Consider the following 17,495-nt stretch of genomic DNA (forward strand, 5'->3'; position numbering starts at 1 on the left):
GCTCTCCGTGTGTGTGGCACCATTCTTGGGCAGGCTGCACTTTCTTTCACGCTGGGCGGCTCTCCTTATGGGGCGCACTCCTTGCACATGGGGCTCCCCTATTTGGGGGACACCCCTGCGTGGCAGGGCACTCCTTGTGCGCATCAGCACTGTGCACGGGCCAGCTCCACACGGGTCAAGGAGGCCCAGGGTTTGAACCGCGGACCTCCCATGTGGTAGACAGACTCCGTAACCACTGGTCCAAGTCTGCTTCCCATCTTCTTTTTAAATATAGGCAGTTAGGGCTATAAATTTCCCTCGTAAGACTACGTTCGCTGTATCCCATAAGTTTTGATACGTTGGTGTTCTTGTTTTCATTTGTCTCAATATATTTACTGATTTCACTTGCAATTTCTTCTTTGACCCACTGAGTATTTAGGAATATTTTGTTCAACCTCCACACATTTGCAATTTTCTTTTATCCTGTGTATTATTGATTTCCAGTTTCATTCCATTATGATCTGAGATGGTGCTTTGTATAATTTCAATCTTTTTATATTTATTGAGAGCTACATTGTGCCCTAACATGTTCTGTCCTGGAGAAAGATCCATGGGCACTTGAGAAGAATGTATAAACGCTGAGTTTGGATGCAGTGTTCTGTATATGTCTGTTAGGTCTAACTCATTTATCATATTGTTCAAGTTCTGTTTCCTTGTTGATCTCCTGTCTAGTTGTTCTATCTAGTGATGTGAGTGGGATGTTGAAGTCTCCAGTGATTATTCTAGAGATATTTTTTTCTCGATTCAGTCTTCCCAGAGTATGTCTCGTGTATTTTGGGGCACCCTGGTTAGGTGCATAGATGTTTATGACTGATATATCTTCCTGGTGGATTGTTCCTTTTCTTAATACAAAATGGCCTTCTGTCTCTCTTATAACCATTTTGCATTTAAAGTCTGTTTTGTCTGATATTAGCATAGCTACCCCTGCTCTTTTTTGGCTACTGTTCATGTAGTGTATCTTTTCCACCCTTTCACTTTCACCTGGTTTGTATTCCTGGGTCTAAGGTGAGTTTCTTGTAAGCAGCATATGGAGGTTCATGTTTTTTAAAATCCATTCTATCACCCTATATCTTTTGATTGGGGAGTTTAATCCATTCACATCCAATGATATTACTATAAATGCACTGTTTACTTCCTCCATTTTATTCTTTGATTTTCATATGTGCTATTTTATTTTTGCCTGTCTTTTTACTCTTTTGGTTATCCTTTCTGCTATTCTTTCTTCCCTACTCTCCTCCAAGCCTGTCCCTCCTGTCTTTTTCTTTTAGGTTCTAAGGCTTCCTTTAATATTTCCTGCAAAGGTGGATTCTCTTTTGCAAACTCTCTTAGTTTCTGTTTGTTTTTGAACATTTTATACTCTCCTTCATATTTGAGGGACAGTTTTGCTGGATAAAGAATTCTTGGCTGGGAGTTTTTCTCTTTCAGTATCCTAATTGTGTCATACCACTGTCTTCGTGCCTCCATGGTTTCTGAAGAGAAATCTGCTGTAAGTCTTACTGGACATCCCTTGTGTGTGATGGTTTGCTTCTCCCTTGCTGCTCTGAGAATTTTCATCTTTTTTTTTTTTTTAAAGATTTTATTTTCTTATTTATTTAATTCCCCTCCCCTCCCCCGGTTGTCTGTTTTCTGTGTCTCTTTGCTGCGTCTTGTTTCTTTGTCCGCTTCTGTTGTCGTCAGCGGCACGGGAAGTGTGGGCGGCGCCACTTCTCGGCAGGCTGCTCCCTCCTTCGGCTGGGCGGCTCTCCTTATGGGTGCACTCCTTGCGCGTGGGGCTCCCCTACGCGGGGGACACCCCTGTGTGGCACGGCACTCCCTTGCGCGCATCAGCACTGCGCATGGGCCAGCTCCACACGGGTCAAGGAGGCCCGGGGCTTGAACCGCGGGCCTCCCATGTGGTAGACGGACGCCCCAACCACTGGGCCAAAGTCCGTTTCCCGAGAATTTTCATCTTTAACATTTGACATTCTGAGTAGCATGTCTTGGAATGGGTCTATTTGGATTTATTCTGATTGTCTACAGTGTGCTTCTTGGACATATGAATTCATTTCTTTTGTGAGATTTGGGAAAATTTCAAGTATGATTTCCTTAAGTACTCTTTCTGCCCGTTTTCCCTTCTCTTCTCCTTCTGGAACTCCCATGACATGTGTTATGGTTTGTGTTGTCATTCAATTCTGAGCACCTGCTCAATTTTTTTTCATTCTTTTCTCTTTTCAATTTTAGTTGCTCTGTCTTTGGTATCACTTATTCTTTCTTCTGTCATTTCTAGTCTGCTGTTGTATGCCTCAAATGTCACACCTTTTTAGAATAATTTTCTTTCCTACAGAAATACATTCCATAGACGCTCCTATAGTGGATTTCCATTGGTGGTAAATGCAGATTTTGGATAAATGAAAATGATTTCGTTTCAACCTCTTCTTGAAAGATAATTTTGCTAGGTATACAAGTATAGATTGACTTTCTTCTCAGCACTTTGAAGAAATAATTCTACTACCTTCTGGCTTCTATTATTGCTGTTGAGAAGTCTGTTAAAAATGTAATTATATCCTTTGTAAGTGATTTGTATTTTTCTCTCTGGCTGCTTTTAAGATCTCCTGTTGCCTTTGATGTTGTGCATTTCACTACGTGGTGTATGGGTTTTTTATTTACCCTGCTTAGAATGTATTGTGCTTCCTGTACTGTCCACTCATCTCTTTTATCACTTGTTGAGAATTGTCATCCTTTATCTCTTCTAATATTATCTTTCCTCCATTCTCTTTGTTTTCTTTCATTGTTGATTAGGTTTGCATTAGTTCTTTTCATTCCATGTTCTAGATCTTTTAACTTCTATTTTTTCAACATCCTGTATCTCTTTATCTATTCTGGGAAGTTTCTTCAGATCTATCTCTTGGTTTACTAATTTTCTCTTCTCTTCAACTATGTATAATCTGCCATTCAACTCATTCACTGAGTTTGCTTCCTTAGCACCCAGATTTTTTTTTTTAATTTCTAGAAGTTCCATGTGGTTCTTAATAAAATCAGCTTGATAATTTTTTATAGTTTCTTGCTTACTCATTTTAGGAAATGCATTTTTTTCCTTTATATATTTCATACACACCCACCCACACTTTATATCCATTACCTGATTACTCTACTATCTGAAATTCCTGGGTGGGGAGGAGACTCAGATTCCATGGAAATCCTGGGGGACTAAATTGAAGGTGCTTCTTTCCAGAGGGGATTTGTATATACTTCTACTTGGGGCCAGGGGATTCTACAGAATTTAGTCTCCTTCAAATGTCCAGGCTTAATGCATTGTGTGGATGTCAGGTTCAGCTCCCATTCCCTACCCTCCCCCAAGTGGCCCAAAGGTTTAGTGTTTTCCTCTTTCTATAGATTACAGTCCTGGTATTGGCATTTGCCCTCAGTGCAACTATGCATTTCATGAATGCGGGATGCTGTCTATCCATAGCACTGGTTTCAGCCCACATTTTGTTGGGGGAGAAGGGTAGTGCAGTGGGTTGAATAGTTGCCTTCCCCCCAAATTATGTCCTCTGGAGCCTGTTATGATGATGTTAATTGGAAACGATGGTCTTTACAGATGTAATAATCAAGGATCTTAAGATGAGATCATCCTGGATAACCCAGCTGGGCTCCAAGTCTAATGAAACATGTCTTTATAAGAGTCAGAAAAGAAGAAAGCCATATGAAGATGAGGGCAACAACTGGAGTAATGTGTCTACAAGCCAAGGAATGCCAGGGAGTCCCGGCAAATAGCAGAAAGTAGAAAGTAGAAGCTTGGAGTGGATTCTCCTTCAGTGCCTCCAGAAGGAACCAACCTTGCTGACACCTTAATTTCAAACTTCGGACCTCCAGAATGGTGAGAATAAATTTCTATTGCCTCCAAGTTTATGGTAATTTGTTACTGCAGCCCTAGGAATCTTATAGATGGGTTAGATTGTGATGAAAATGCCCCTTATTTTAAGTACAGCAATGTGTTAAAAACATTTTTATTATCCAGAGTATACTTTGTTGTGGGACAGCCCTATAAATCAGCTAGTCTACCACACTGTCAATAAAGGAAGTTTTATACCTTTCATTTCTTTTTTTTAAAATTAATTAATTTTTAAAACGTATTGAAATATATCACTCATACATAAACATAAATCAACAATAAATGTATAATAGTTGTGAACTTACAAAACAAACCTATATAACATCAAACAAACATATATAACATCTCACCCTATCACCAATAACTTGCATTGTTTTTAAACCTTTTTAACTAATGATTAAAGAGCATTGTCAAAATATTGCTACTACACAAAGTATTTTTCCCCTAACCAATCCGATTATTATCTTTATATCATTTATATATGAACGTACATAAACAATTAAGTGTATAGTAAAAGTTGAGAAATTACAAAGCAAACTTGCATAACATCCTACAGGGGTCCCATACATCAATCCTCTACCAACACCTTGCATTGTCATGAGACATTTGTTACAAACTATGAAAGAACACTGTCAAAATCTTACTACTAATCATAATTCTTATCTTACATTTGGTGTGTTTTTCCCCCAACCCACTCTATTATTTTTTAGATATATATTTTTTATGACAGAAGTTTTAAACTTATAAGACAATCATGCACATGTGCAGAGTTCCCAAACAACACCCCTCCATCAACACACCACAATGTGGTGTGTCATTTGCTACAGATAAAATAATATCATCTGATTATTGCCATGTCCATAGTGTACATTTGGCTCACATTTTCCATACTGCCTCAGTATCAACACAGTACATCTTTTGTATAGATGCAAAAATATTATATTATTACTACTAACCACAGTCCATAGGTCACTCCAGCTGTATTTTTCTCATGCTTCTCCACATTCCCAACACCCTGCAATAGTGATATACATTTGCTCTAGCTAACAAAGGACACTCTTGCATCTGTACCATTAACCACAATTCTCACCCACCTCTTGGTTTACTGTGCTATCCAATTCCTAGATTACTTTCAAGCATTCTGTCAATTGGCATTTACATACCTATACTATCATTTTCAATCACATCCCATTTATAAACTAGCTGTTACTCACTATGTGTTAACATGTACTCTATACATTTCCACAATTTTACAGTAAAGCTAATTAAAACTTCTACATACATTAAACATCAGTAGTCCACTCAGTCCTTCTCTTATCTCCTTTAAGAATCCACCACCTACCACCAGGTCTTAAAGATATTTTCCAATAATTTCTTCTAGAAGTTTTATGGTTCTTGCTTTTATTTTTAGTTTTTTGATCCATTTTGAGTTAGTATTTTAATAGGGTGTAAGATAGGGGTTCTCTTTTCTTCTTTCAGCTATGGATGTCCAATTCTTTCATCACTATTTGTTGAATGGATTGTTCCGCCTGAGCTGTGTGAGTTTGACAGGCTAGTCAAAAATCACTTGACCATACCTGTGAGGGTCTGTTTCTAAACCATGTATTTGGTTCCATCGGTCTATAGGCTAGTACCGTGTTGTTTTTCCACTATAGGTAGGTATTATGATTTAAAGTCTGGAAATGAGGTGGCAGACTTGGCTCAGTGGTTTGGGCGTCCGTCTACCACATGGGAGGTCTGCAATTCAAACCCCAGGGCTCCTTGATCCGTGTGGAGCTGGCCCATGTGCAGTGCTGATGCGTGCAAGGAGTGCCGTGCCATGCAGGGGAGTCCCCTGCATAGGGGAGCGGCATGGGCAAGGAGTGTGCCCCACAAGGAGAGCTGCCCAGCGTGAAAGAAAGTGCAGCCTGTCCAGGAATGGTGCCGCACACACGGAGAGCTGACGCAGCAAGATGACACAACAAAATGAGACACAGATTTCCAGTGCTGCTGACAACAACAGAAGCAGACAAAGAAGACGCAGCAAATAGACACAGAGAACAGACAACCGGGGTGGGGGAGGGGCAAGGGGAAAGAAATAAATAAATCTTAAAAAAAAAAAAAGTAAAGTCTGGAAATGAGCATTCACTTTTCCTTTTTATGATGTTTCTGGCTATTCAGGACTCCTTACTCTTCCAAATAAATTTAATGATCGTGTTTTCAATTTTTTCTTAATGCTGGTGGAATTTTTTTTTTAAAGATTTATTTATTTATTTCTCTCCCCTTCCGTCCCCACCCCAGTTGTCTATTCTCTGTGTCTATTTTGCTGCATCTTCTTTGTCCACTTCTGTTGTTGTCAGCAGCATGGGAATCTGTGTTTCTTTTTGTTGCGTCATCTTGTTGTGTTAGCTCTCCGTTTGTGCAGCGCCATTCTTGGGCAGATTGCACTTTCATGCTGGGCGGCTCTCCTTATGGGGCGCACTCCTTGCGCGTGGGGCTCTCCTGCGCAGGGGCTTCCCTGTACAGGGACACCCCCGCGTGGCAGGGCCCTCCTTGCGCACATAAGCACTGCGTATGGGCCAGCTCTACACTGTCAAGGAGGCCTGGGGTTTGAACCTCGGACCTCCCATGTGGTAGATGGACGCCCTAACCACTGGGCCAAGTCCGCCGCCTGCTGGTGGAATTTTTAACGGTTGTGTTAAATCTGTACATCAATTTGAGTAGAATTGACATCTTAATGATATTTAGTCTTCCAACCCATGAGCATGGAATGTTCTTCCAGTTATTTAGGGCTTTTTTGATTTGTTTAACATCGAGTTGCAGTTTTCTGAATACAAGTGCTTTACATCATTGGTTAAGTTTATTCCTGACTATTTGGGTTTTATCTGTCATATTTTATTTTCACCACTCTTCTGATGTAGGAGACTTGAACCCGAAGGGTACTGGGAATGAAACAAAGAAAGAAGGGATCAGGGGGTTCTGTGAGTAAAGACTCATCAGACAACTTTATTGTTTACAAGGGGCTCTATATATACCTGTCTATGTGAGAACAAGCAATGTTAGCATTACTCATGATCTAAGGAACTCAAAAAATCTTATCTCAAGGTACAAAGTCTAAATGTTCTATCTAACTACAAAGTGTATGTGCTCATCTTTTCTTTCAGCCTGTAACAGCTTCATCCTGTTTGCTTGAAACTCTTAATTGCCTCATTCCTTAGGTGGCAAGCGTAGCCATGGAAACAGCACGTCTCTCCTTGCGAGACCAATATGCCTTAGTTTCCAAGATTTTGACACTTTTAGTTACTTTTATTGATATAATTTTCATTTCTAGACTCTCTTCCAGTCCCCTCTCTCCTGTCTTTTCTTTTCAGGCTCTAGCACACCCTTTAGTATTTCCTGAAAATGTGGTCTCTTGCTTAGAAATTCTCCTAGTTTCTGTTTATCTGTGAATATTCTAATTTCATCCTCATTTTGAAAGACAGTCTTGCTGGATATAAGATTCCTGGCTGGAAGTTTTTCTCTTGTAGTATCTTAAATATATCAGACCACTGTCTTCTTGCCTCCATGGTTTCTGGTGAGAACTCAGTGCTTAATCTTATTGGATATCCCTTATATGTTATGCATTGCTTTTCTCTTGCTGCTCTCAGAATTCTCTCTTTGTCTTTGGCCTTTGACATTCTGATGAGTATATGTCTTGGAGTTGGTCTATTTGGATTTTTTTTGGATGGGAATATGTTGTGCTTCTTGGACAGGAATATCTATGTCCTTTAGTAGGATTGGGAAATTTTCTACCATTATTTCTTTAAATATTCCTTCTGTCCCTTTTCCCTTCTTTTCTCCTTCTGGGACACCCATGACATGTATGTTTGCATGCCTTTTGCTGTCATTTAGTTCCCTCAGACCTTGTTCAATTTTTTCCATTCTTTTCTTCATCTCTTCTTTTGTATGTTCACTTTCAGAGGCCATTTCTTCAAGCTCACCAATCCTTTCTTCTGCCTCCTCAAATGGATACTATTATACTATTCCAGTGTTTTTTTAAATTTCATTGACTGCACCTTTCATTTCCATAAGATCTGCTATTTTTTTTTGTATGCTTTCAAATTCTTCTTTGTGCTCATCCAATGTCTTCTTAATATCCTTAATCTCTTTAGCCATCTCATTGAATTTATTAAGGAGATTTGTTTGAACATCTATAATTAGTTGTCTCAACTCCTTTATGTCATCTGGAGGCTAATCTTGTTCCTTTTTTTTTTTTAAAGATATATTTTTTATCTATTTCTCTCCCCACGCCCCCCCCCCCCCCACTTATCTGCTCTCTGTGTTCATTCACTGTGTGTTTTTCTGTGACCGCTTCTATCCTTATCAGCGGCACTGGGAATCTGTGTTTCTTTTTGTTGCATCATCTTGTTGTGTCAGCTCTCCGTGCGTGCAGTGCCATTCTTGGGCAGGCTGCCTTTTCTTTCACGCTGGGCGGCTCTCCTTATGGGACACACTCCTTGCACGTGGGGCTCCCCTATGCGGGGGACACCCTGCATGGCATGGCACTCCTTGCGCGCATCAGCACTGCGCATGGGCCAGCTCCACACGGGCCAAGGAGGCCCGGGGTTTGAACCGTGGACCTCCCATCTGGTAGGCAGATGCCTTATCCATTGGGTCAAGTCCGCTTCCCTTATCCTGCTCCTTTAACTGGGCCATAGCTTCCTGTTTCTTGGTGTGGATTGTAATTTTTGTTGGTGGCTTCGTATCTGACTTACTAGAGTAATTTTTGGGGTGTTGTTTTTCTCTCTAGTTTAGGGCTTCCTATCATTTCTACCTTGCTAGTTATGCAGTAGGAGCCAAGCATATATGTGGGGAAATAATTACCTGTGCCTTATTGTAAATGTTACACCTGTTCTATTGTAGATGTTGCAGTTGTTCCTTATTGTAGATAATGTTGCAGTTCTGATAGCAAACAGCTGCTCAGTAATTTCCCAATAAATAGGAGGTGGAAACTAGGGTCGAGGCTCTCAGTTCCAAAAGCTGTGAGTCCCCTAGTCCCATCTTTATCTTCTCTCTTGTGTGTCTCTTTCTGACCTTTATTTCGTAAAGTTCTGTGTTGCCTTCCCTTCGAGCCAACCTATTGTGAGCTGACTGCAGCACATGTAGTTGGTGCTGTAAGCTGTGGAGGCTCAAGCTGCCCTCATTGCAACAGGGACCAATGAAGCTTCTTCCAACTTTCTCCTTTGCCAGGGGTAGGGACAGAGTCACAGCTATGTGGAATAATCCACATGCTGGCCTAGACTGTAGTTGCCCAGAGAGACTGAGGGAGCTTCACATCCCTTTCTCTCCTACCTGGGGCAGGGATGGAGCTGCAGGTGTGGGCAGCAATCTATGCAGTGCAGGTCCTACGATGACTGCAGTTGCCCTGGTAGACTTCTGATTTTCAGTCTATGTCACTCAAGTTCCCTGCAGTTACCTGTATGGGCTGGTGCAGGGCTCTTCATCCTCCTGCCAGCCAGAGGTGGGGCTGAAGCCTAGGCTAGAGCAGCAGGCTGATCTGCGTGAAAGAAACTGTCAGCCCGGCTTCCCCTCAGGCTGGGGCGGAGTCAGAATGGTGGCCACTGGCCTCTTTCTGACTTGGGCTGGTTCTCAACCCAGCTGTTCCCAGGGTTATATCTTAGTCAGCCAAGACTCCCAATCAGTAGTTGAAATCAGCAGCCGGCTGTCTCCTCCCCTGTTTCTGGGAAATGGAGCTTCCAATTCCTGTTACAGAGCAGCTCCTGGGGCAACTTGTGCCTGCAGAGTTGGATAATCACCGGCCTCCGAGGCTTGGCGGGTAATTTCCCGGAGAGGCTGGCGCAGGTTCCCGCAGCTTCCTCCCTGCTGGAGGTGGCACTGAGGTCTATGCTAGACTTGCAATATGACCTGGATGGGAAGAAGCCGGGCCCCACCAGCACTGGGATCCTCAGTCCACCCCGCTGCCCCCCGTGCCAGGCGCAGAGTAAAGATGGCAGCTCCCAGCCTCTTTCTAACCTGAACAGGCTCAAACCTTAGCTGTGCTCAGAATCATACTGTAGCCCACTGAATTTCCTCATTATAGCTGAAATTGGTGCCCAACCGTGTCTTCCTCCCCCGTTTTGGGGAAGTGGAGCTTTCAATTCCAGCCGCGGAACAGCTCTGGAGGCAGCTTGTGCCTCCAGTGGAGGATGGGCACCGGCCTCCGGACGTGGAGCCTCTACTTAGGAGTCTTCTCTGCACACGGCCAGTCTCCTCCTTTCACTCCTCCAAAGATGTTGCAGGATGTTCTTCTGGCCTCCTGGAGCCTCCAAACAGGTGCTTCAGTTAGCTCCAGAGAGCTCTGGGTGTTTGCTAACTGCCCTTAGCAGGCTGACTCTAGGAGCTCCTTACTCTGCCGCCATCTTGCTGGTTCTCCAAATTTCTTTTTATTTTATTTATTTTTAATTTTGAAGTGAGTTCCTTTTTAAAGAGAAGTTGCAAGACTTGCACAGATAACTTCTTCACCCAGATTCTCCAATTGCTATATATATATATATTTTTTTTTTTGCCTCATTTGCTTTATCATTCTCTCTATAATATGGTTTTTCTTGAGTCATTTGTAAGTTAAATTGAAAACAGGATGCCCCTTCATTCCTAAATACTTCAGTCTGTTTCCTAAGATCAAGGATATTCTGTTACATAACCACAGCTATTAAAAAAATCAGACAAGTGACACTGACACAGCTCTGTTATCTAATCTGTACACCTTACTCAATTTTCACCAATTGTTTCAATAATCCTTTATAGCAAATGGAATGAAAATTGCAATCTGGTCCAGAATTTTTTCAAGGATCACACATTGTATTTCTGTTAGTCTCCTTCAGTTGGGAACAGTTCCTCATCCTGTCCTTGTCTTTAATGACTGTTGCATAATAAAGAATTTGGCTGACCTTTATCCCTGGTTCCTGAGAGATGGCTTTAAATCCTTGGGATTTCCTGAGATAGGAGAATCTCTGAGGTGGAGGGGCAGCCACACCGGTAGTCTTCGGGTGAAGGCTGCCTACCCCAGAAAGACCAGCCATGTGGTTGAGTGGGGCCTGGAGATGGAGTTCCACACGTGCATGCTACCTGATGAAACCCCATTAAAAACTCTGGACACTAAAGCTCAGGGGAGTGTCCCTGGTTGGTAGCATACATCAGTGTGCAGGGCAGGTGATGTGTCCTGACTCCCCAGGAAGAGGACACAGAAGCTTAGCATTTGAGACCCTCCCGATTTTGCCCTATATGTCTTCTTTGGCTCCTTATTTTTATCCTTTTTCCTGTAATAAAATTATAATCAAAGTGATGAATGCACAACTGTATGATTATACAAATACCATTGATTATATACTTTGGATAGATTTATGCTTTATTAATGTGTATCAATAAAACTGATTTGTTAAAAACAAATTTGCTATGAACAAATTATAAGAATAGTGCTTTCCTGAGTTCTGTGAGGCATTCTAGCAAATATGGAATCTGAGCGGATAGTGGGAACCCCCAAATTTATAACAGATGATCAGAAATGAGGGTGGCCTTGGGAAGCCCCATGCTTGCAGCTGGTATCTGAAATAAGGGCAGGCTTGTGAGGACTGTGCCATTGGCCTGTGAACATGGCCTTCCTTGGGTACTTAGTGTCAGAAGTCACTACAATGACTCTAACATTTTTAGTGGAATAGGCCAGTTCTTTTGTAGCATTCCCTTCAATTTGGATTTGTTTGATGTTTCCTTAACAAACGTTTTAGTAGGAATACCACAAACGTGATGCTGTGTCCTCAGTTTATCATATCAAGAAGCACATGATGATTGTTTGTCCCATTACTTTGATCATTGCTTAAGATGGTGTTTGCTAGAATTATCCAACTGTAAAAGGGAAAAAATTCTCTTCATAATTAACAAGTGTTTCATGGGGAGATAGTTTGATACTATGTAGGTACCCTTTTTCTCACCAAACTTTCATCTACTAGTTTTAGCTTCTTTTAATGATTCTTGTTTAAATTTTTTATTAGTATGAAATTAGTGAAAGAGTGATTTTCTCACCCTGTCATCCCTTCTACAGTTATTTGTTGGCATTCTACTATAAGAAAAAGCTTTTCTTTCTCCTCCCAATTTACTTAAATCAATATGGACTCATGGGTTCCTTTTTTTATTCAATGAAATTTATTGCTAGCATTATTTATTTTAATTCTCAAATTGTCCCAGATTTCTGTGTCCTTTTGATGTGCCCCCTCATTCTTTTTTTTTTTTTTATAAATCAGTTTGGGTAGGATAGACATCTTTTTTTTTTAGTTTTTTTTTTTTTTAAGATTTATTTATTTATTTATTTCTCTCCCCTTCCCCCCTACCCTGGTTGTCTGTTCTCTGTGTCTGTTTGCTGTGTCTTCTTTGTCCACTTCTGTTGTCATCAGCGGCACCGGAATCTGTGTTTCTTTTTGTTGCATTGTCTTGTTGTGTCAGCTCTCCGTGTGTGTGGCACCATTCCTGGGCAGGCTGCACTTTCTTTCGTGCTGGGCAGCTCTCCTTACAGGGCGCACTCCTTGCGCGTGGGACTCCTCTATGCAGGGGACACCCCTGCGTGGCACGGCACTCCTTGTGTGCATCAGCAATGCTCATGGGCCAGTTCCACACGGGTCAAGGAGGCCTGGGGTTTGAATTGTGGACCTCCCATGTGGTAGACGGATGCCCTAACCACTGGGCCAAGTCCGCCGCCCCCCCCCCCTCATTCTTTAAGCATTTCCTTACTTTCTGGTACAATAAGATGTTCCAGGCTCACCTTGGATCTTTTTGCAAGTGGTTTGGGGCCAACTGTACAGTTTAGAGGAAACACAGTCCCCCTCCGACCACCTTCCCTGACACAATCTGCAAGTTTGAGGGATTCCTAGTACCACTCTCAGGTTTGATAATTCGCTAAAATGACTCACAGAACTCACAGAAAGCTTTATACTTGTGGTTATGGTTTATTACAGGATTGGGATACAGATTAATGTCAGCAAGGGGAGAAGCACATTGGGCAGAGTTCAGGAGAAGTACTAACTGTGGAGCTTCTCTTGTCCTCTCCCAGTGGAGTCAGGATGCATGACTCCCCCGCATCAGCCTGGAGCAGTCGGGGTTGCGAGTTGTTGTTGGGGCTCTGGGCTATGTAGGCATGATGGGTTAACTGCCTGATTGCCCCATAGTCGATCTCAGTGTCCAGCCTAGACTGATTCCTCTTGACTCAATATCCCCACCTGAAATCATGTGGTTGGTCTCTCTGGACAGCCAGTTCTTATTCTAAATCACACTTTTGGGCAAAACCCTGACCCTAAATCACATTGTTACTATTGTTAGCCCAAGACCTCAAATTGAACAAGGCACTCCTCTCAGGCATCTTAGAGATTTCCTCCCAGAAGCTGAAAAGGAAGGACAAACCTCTTTTGGGCAAGGTTGAAATTTTCTACCACACCTTTCCCTACCCCATCAGTCATTTCTCCAAGAAGCTCTGGTTCCTTTTTTTTTTTAAAGATTTATTTTTATTTATTTAATTCCCCTCTCCTCCCCCGGTTGTCTGTTTTCTGTGTCTTTTTGCTGCGTCTTGTTTCTTTGTCCGCTTCTGTTGTCGTCAGCGGCACGGGAAGTGTGGGCGGCGCCATTCCTCAGCAGGCTGCTCCCTCCTTCGGCTGGGCGGCTCTCCTTATGGGTGCACTCCTTGCGTGTGGGGCTCCCCTATGCGGGGGACACCCCTGCGTGGCAGGGCACTCCTTGCGCGCATCAGCGCTGCGCATGGGCCAGCTCCACACGGGTCAAGGAGGCCCGGGGTTTGAACCGCGGACCACCCATGTGGTAGACGGACGCCCTAACCACTGGGCCAAAGTCTGTTTCCCAAGCTCTGGTTCCTTTTAGTGGAGAATGATGTTTAGGAATCCAAGACCTGGGCACTACATCTTCTCGTTGTTACTGGACTGTCATTGCTTCTAGGTACTATCCAGGGCTTGTAGCTATATGTGTGTGAGAGTACATATGTATACATATATACATGCATATGCACATACATCCATATCCATATCTATATCCTGTGGGTAGAGCTACTGAGACCTTCAGTCTCGCTGTGCTGCGCACCGCCAGATAAGCAAACTCTCAGGTGTACACGCTTTAGGGCACACCCTAAAGATGGTGCACCAGCAGAGAGCGGAAGCGATCAAGTGCCACCCTCCTGCCTCCATCTGTTGGCATACAGTCCAATTAAAAAATTACACAAAGAGCAACACTGTGCTAGCGCCAATAGCTAACTAACACCCCACCATTTATTCTATATAAGCCGCTGATGCTGCGCATTAAAGTAGATTCTTGTCCTGAACCGGTCTCTGGAGTGTGTTTATCTCTGTCGTTCTCACCCCAGCGGGTAACTGAGTTCTACAAGTGGCGCCTGAACAGGGACCTGCTGCATCAACGCCATGTGTCCAAATTGGGTGAGTGACCCTCGCCATGGGTAATCTGCCTTCCTCTGCACGGACCCCCCAAGCTAGGGCGCTCCATGCTCTCCTGGCGAGCAGATGCATAAAAGTGTCAGAAAAGGAGCTCAATCAATATTGGGATATTATTGTAAGATTTAATTCTTGGCTATCCACCGCATCTCTTTGGGATCCGCAAACATGGGAAGTTACTAAAACGAGTGCTCTCTGCTGAAGTCCATGAAGGGAAAACCTTTCCCCTGGGGCTAATTCCAGCCCTGTTGGCAATCCATGCTTGCCTAACGGGTGCACCGACTGACGAACCGGATCCTCTATGGCAGGATATCATGACAGCGGAGACTAGCTCCCTCCTGTCTTCCTATCCCCAAGATGTTAAGGAGGAACTGCCGCCTCTCTACCCATCTCTACATCGTTTTCAGGCTGACTTAAGAGACGCTGCTTGTGGGGACTTTCCTGCTCCCCCTTCTCCCACTAAGCTGGTTTCTTCTTCTCAAGATCCTGCTTCCTCCTTAACAGAAACTTCCCCTCTTTCATCACAGGAGAAAGAGAAAGAATCTCCTTTAAGCGAAACAAGTAATATAGAAAATCCACCTTTACAAAATTTCCCTTTGTGAAAGTCCCTCATAGATCTTGCAGAAGAGCATCCCTCAGCGTCCCCTGCAGCCATGGCGGTCTCACCGCAAGACCACCCCCTAGATCCGGTAAAGCCAAGCCCTTGGCTTGCCTTCTACACTCAACTCTGTGACATCTGTAACAAAAATCCTAATGTCGCTCCATGGCCGCAAATATATCCTGTCAACCCAAACCCCACTGCAACTAAACCTGCCACATGGTAGCCCCATGATCAGAAAACTATTAGCATGCTCAGAAAGGCAGTACAAGAGAATGGACTTAATAGTCCCTATGCTCAAATGTTACTAGAAAATATTAGTGTGGATTTAAATTGCCCCACAGATTAGAAAAATCTGGCAAGGGCTATATTGCCTACCGGAGACTATATACAATGGAAAGCCCTATATTATGATGAAGCTGAAATATTAGGAACACGTAATGCCGCTAATAATGTGCAAATTCCACCTGAGGCATGACAAGGGGAGGGGCAATAGGCTTCCCCAGCTGCGCAAGCCACCGGACCCCTGCAGTACTTTGACCAATGCCGCCTTTGTGCGCAAAGGGCATTCCACCAAATCAACCCCCAAGGGAAGCCAATACAAATGGCAAAACTAATCCAGGGAGCTAATGAGGGTTTTGCAGACTTTTATGGAAGGGTAAAAGAAGCAGTAGAGAGAAAAGTAACTCATGCGGCTGCCGCAGAAGCTTTAATTTCATACTTGTTATGGGAAGATGCTAATAGTGAATGCCGGCGGGCAATAGCTCCCTTGCGAAATGGTACCCCAGAAGATTGGGTTCTTGCTTGCTGAAACATAGGATCGGCTTCGGCTGATGTCTTAGCTGCGGCTTTAGCTCAGCATCTCAATACAGCAGTAATGTCAAAGTCCGGTCCATGCTTTAACTGTCAAGTTCTGGGGCATTTTGCCAAAGATTGCCCAAACAAAAAGCAGCTACATCAAAGCCCGGCAAAGCGGCCTTCCACAAAATGTCCGCGTTGCAAAAAAGGGTTTCATTGGAAACGAGACTGTAGATCAAAAACTGATATAATGGGCAAGCTCTTGCCACCTTTAAACTCCCAGAGGAACACCTCTCAGCGCCGCCAGTAAAGGACAGCCATCCTGGAATTTATTGGACTATTCCCATAACTCAAAACAAAGCATGGCTTACGTTAAATATACAAGGAAAAGAAATCACTGGACAACTTGACACCGGGGCAGACATCTCAGTCTTGAGTGCCAAAGATGTCAAACCCGAATGACCCCTAGTCCTAGGACCCATCATACAAGGAGTAAAAGGTTTACAAACCTCTAAGCAAGTAAGCACTCCCCTTAAATGGGAAGATCAAGATGGTCATACTGGCACCTTCAGCCCGCTAGTTCTTCCTAACCTACAAAATACCCTGTGGGGACGTGACAAACTGCCACAATTGGGGGCAATATTAACCACAGATCCCTCCCCCCAAATCTAGAGGCCACTGCTCCACCCTTGTTTAATGTTAAAAAACCAAAGCCTATCCCTCTCCAATGGGATACGCAAAATCCCATATGGGTGGATCAGTGGCCATTGCCTCGAGAAAAATTAATGCATTTAAAGCACCTTATAGAACAGCAACTAGAGCAAAAGCACATAGAGCCTACCAACAGCCCACACAACTCTCCTGTATTTGTTATACAAAAAAAGACTACTGGCAAATAGCAGTTTCTGCACAATCATATCATATAACAAAAATGGGCTCCCTGCAACCAAGGCTCCTGGATCCATCAGCCATTCATCAAAGAAGTTATATCTTCATCACAGATATAAAAAATAGTTTCTTTTCCATTCCTTTACACCCCAAAAACAAACCTTACTTTACCTTCACAGTTCCTGCCATTAATAATGCATTACCAGCTCAGCATTATCAATAAACAGTTTTACCACAAGAAATAAAAAACAGCCCCGCTATTTGTCAGTATTATGTAGGGCATGCCACTCTTCCTTTACAACAGCATTGTCAAATCATCCATTATATGAATAATATCCTTATAGCTCATACAAAAAAAACCCCATTTATTTGCATGTTTTAAATCCCTCCTAAATAATTTAAAACAATTAAAACTTCAAATTGCTCCTAAAAAATTTCAAACCATACCTCTGTTTAGTTTCTTAGGGTATCAAATATATAAAAAAAATACAACCCATTGCTCCAACCGTTCATATTCCCACTACATGCTCGCTTGCCGAGCTGCAAAAGCTTTGTAGAAATATCAATTAGCTTCGGCCACACCTATCTGTCACATCTCACCAGCTAAAGCCTCTCTTCAACCTCCTCGAGAAGAGCGTAACCCAACTAGTCTAAGAACTCTTACCCCTAATGCTACAACATGCTTACGAAAATTCAATTCGCAATTACAACATATGAAATTGGCTCAATATAATCCCTCACTATCATTATCAGCCATTGTATTAGCCACTAGAGGAACACCAACCGGAGTCTTGTACCAGAAAGAGCCTTTATACTGGGTTCATCTATTGTACAGTCATCTAGGCAA

General features: G+C 42.9%; 1 long non-coding RNA gene across 5 annotated transcripts in view; it reads left to right on the top strand.

Annotated features, from left to right (window-relative positions):
• The window catches only part of LOC101415362 (uncharacterized), a 70,683-nt gene that overhangs the window by 4,329 nt on the left and 48,859 nt on the right, over positions 1–17,495 (top strand). For 4 of the 5 annotated variants that reach the window (XR_011646950.1, XR_009182546.1, XR_011646951.1 and 1 more), the window contains 2 exons: positions 3,617–3,895; positions 14,280–14,349. This is a non-coding gene — a long non-coding RNA (uncharacterized lncRNA). The remainder of the gene's footprint in view (positions 1–3,616; positions 3,896–14,279; positions 14,350–17,495) is intronic. The other variant, XR_011646952.1, reaches the window with a different exon arrangement.

This window comes from Dasypus novemcinctus, chromosome 21 (genome assembly GCF_030445035.2).
Source record: "Dasypus novemcinctus isolate mDasNov1 chromosome 21, mDasNov1.1.hap2, whole genome shotgun sequence".
NCBI classification, from domain to species: Eukaryota; Metazoa; Chordata; class Mammalia; order Cingulata; family Dasypodidae; genus Dasypus; species Dasypus novemcinctus.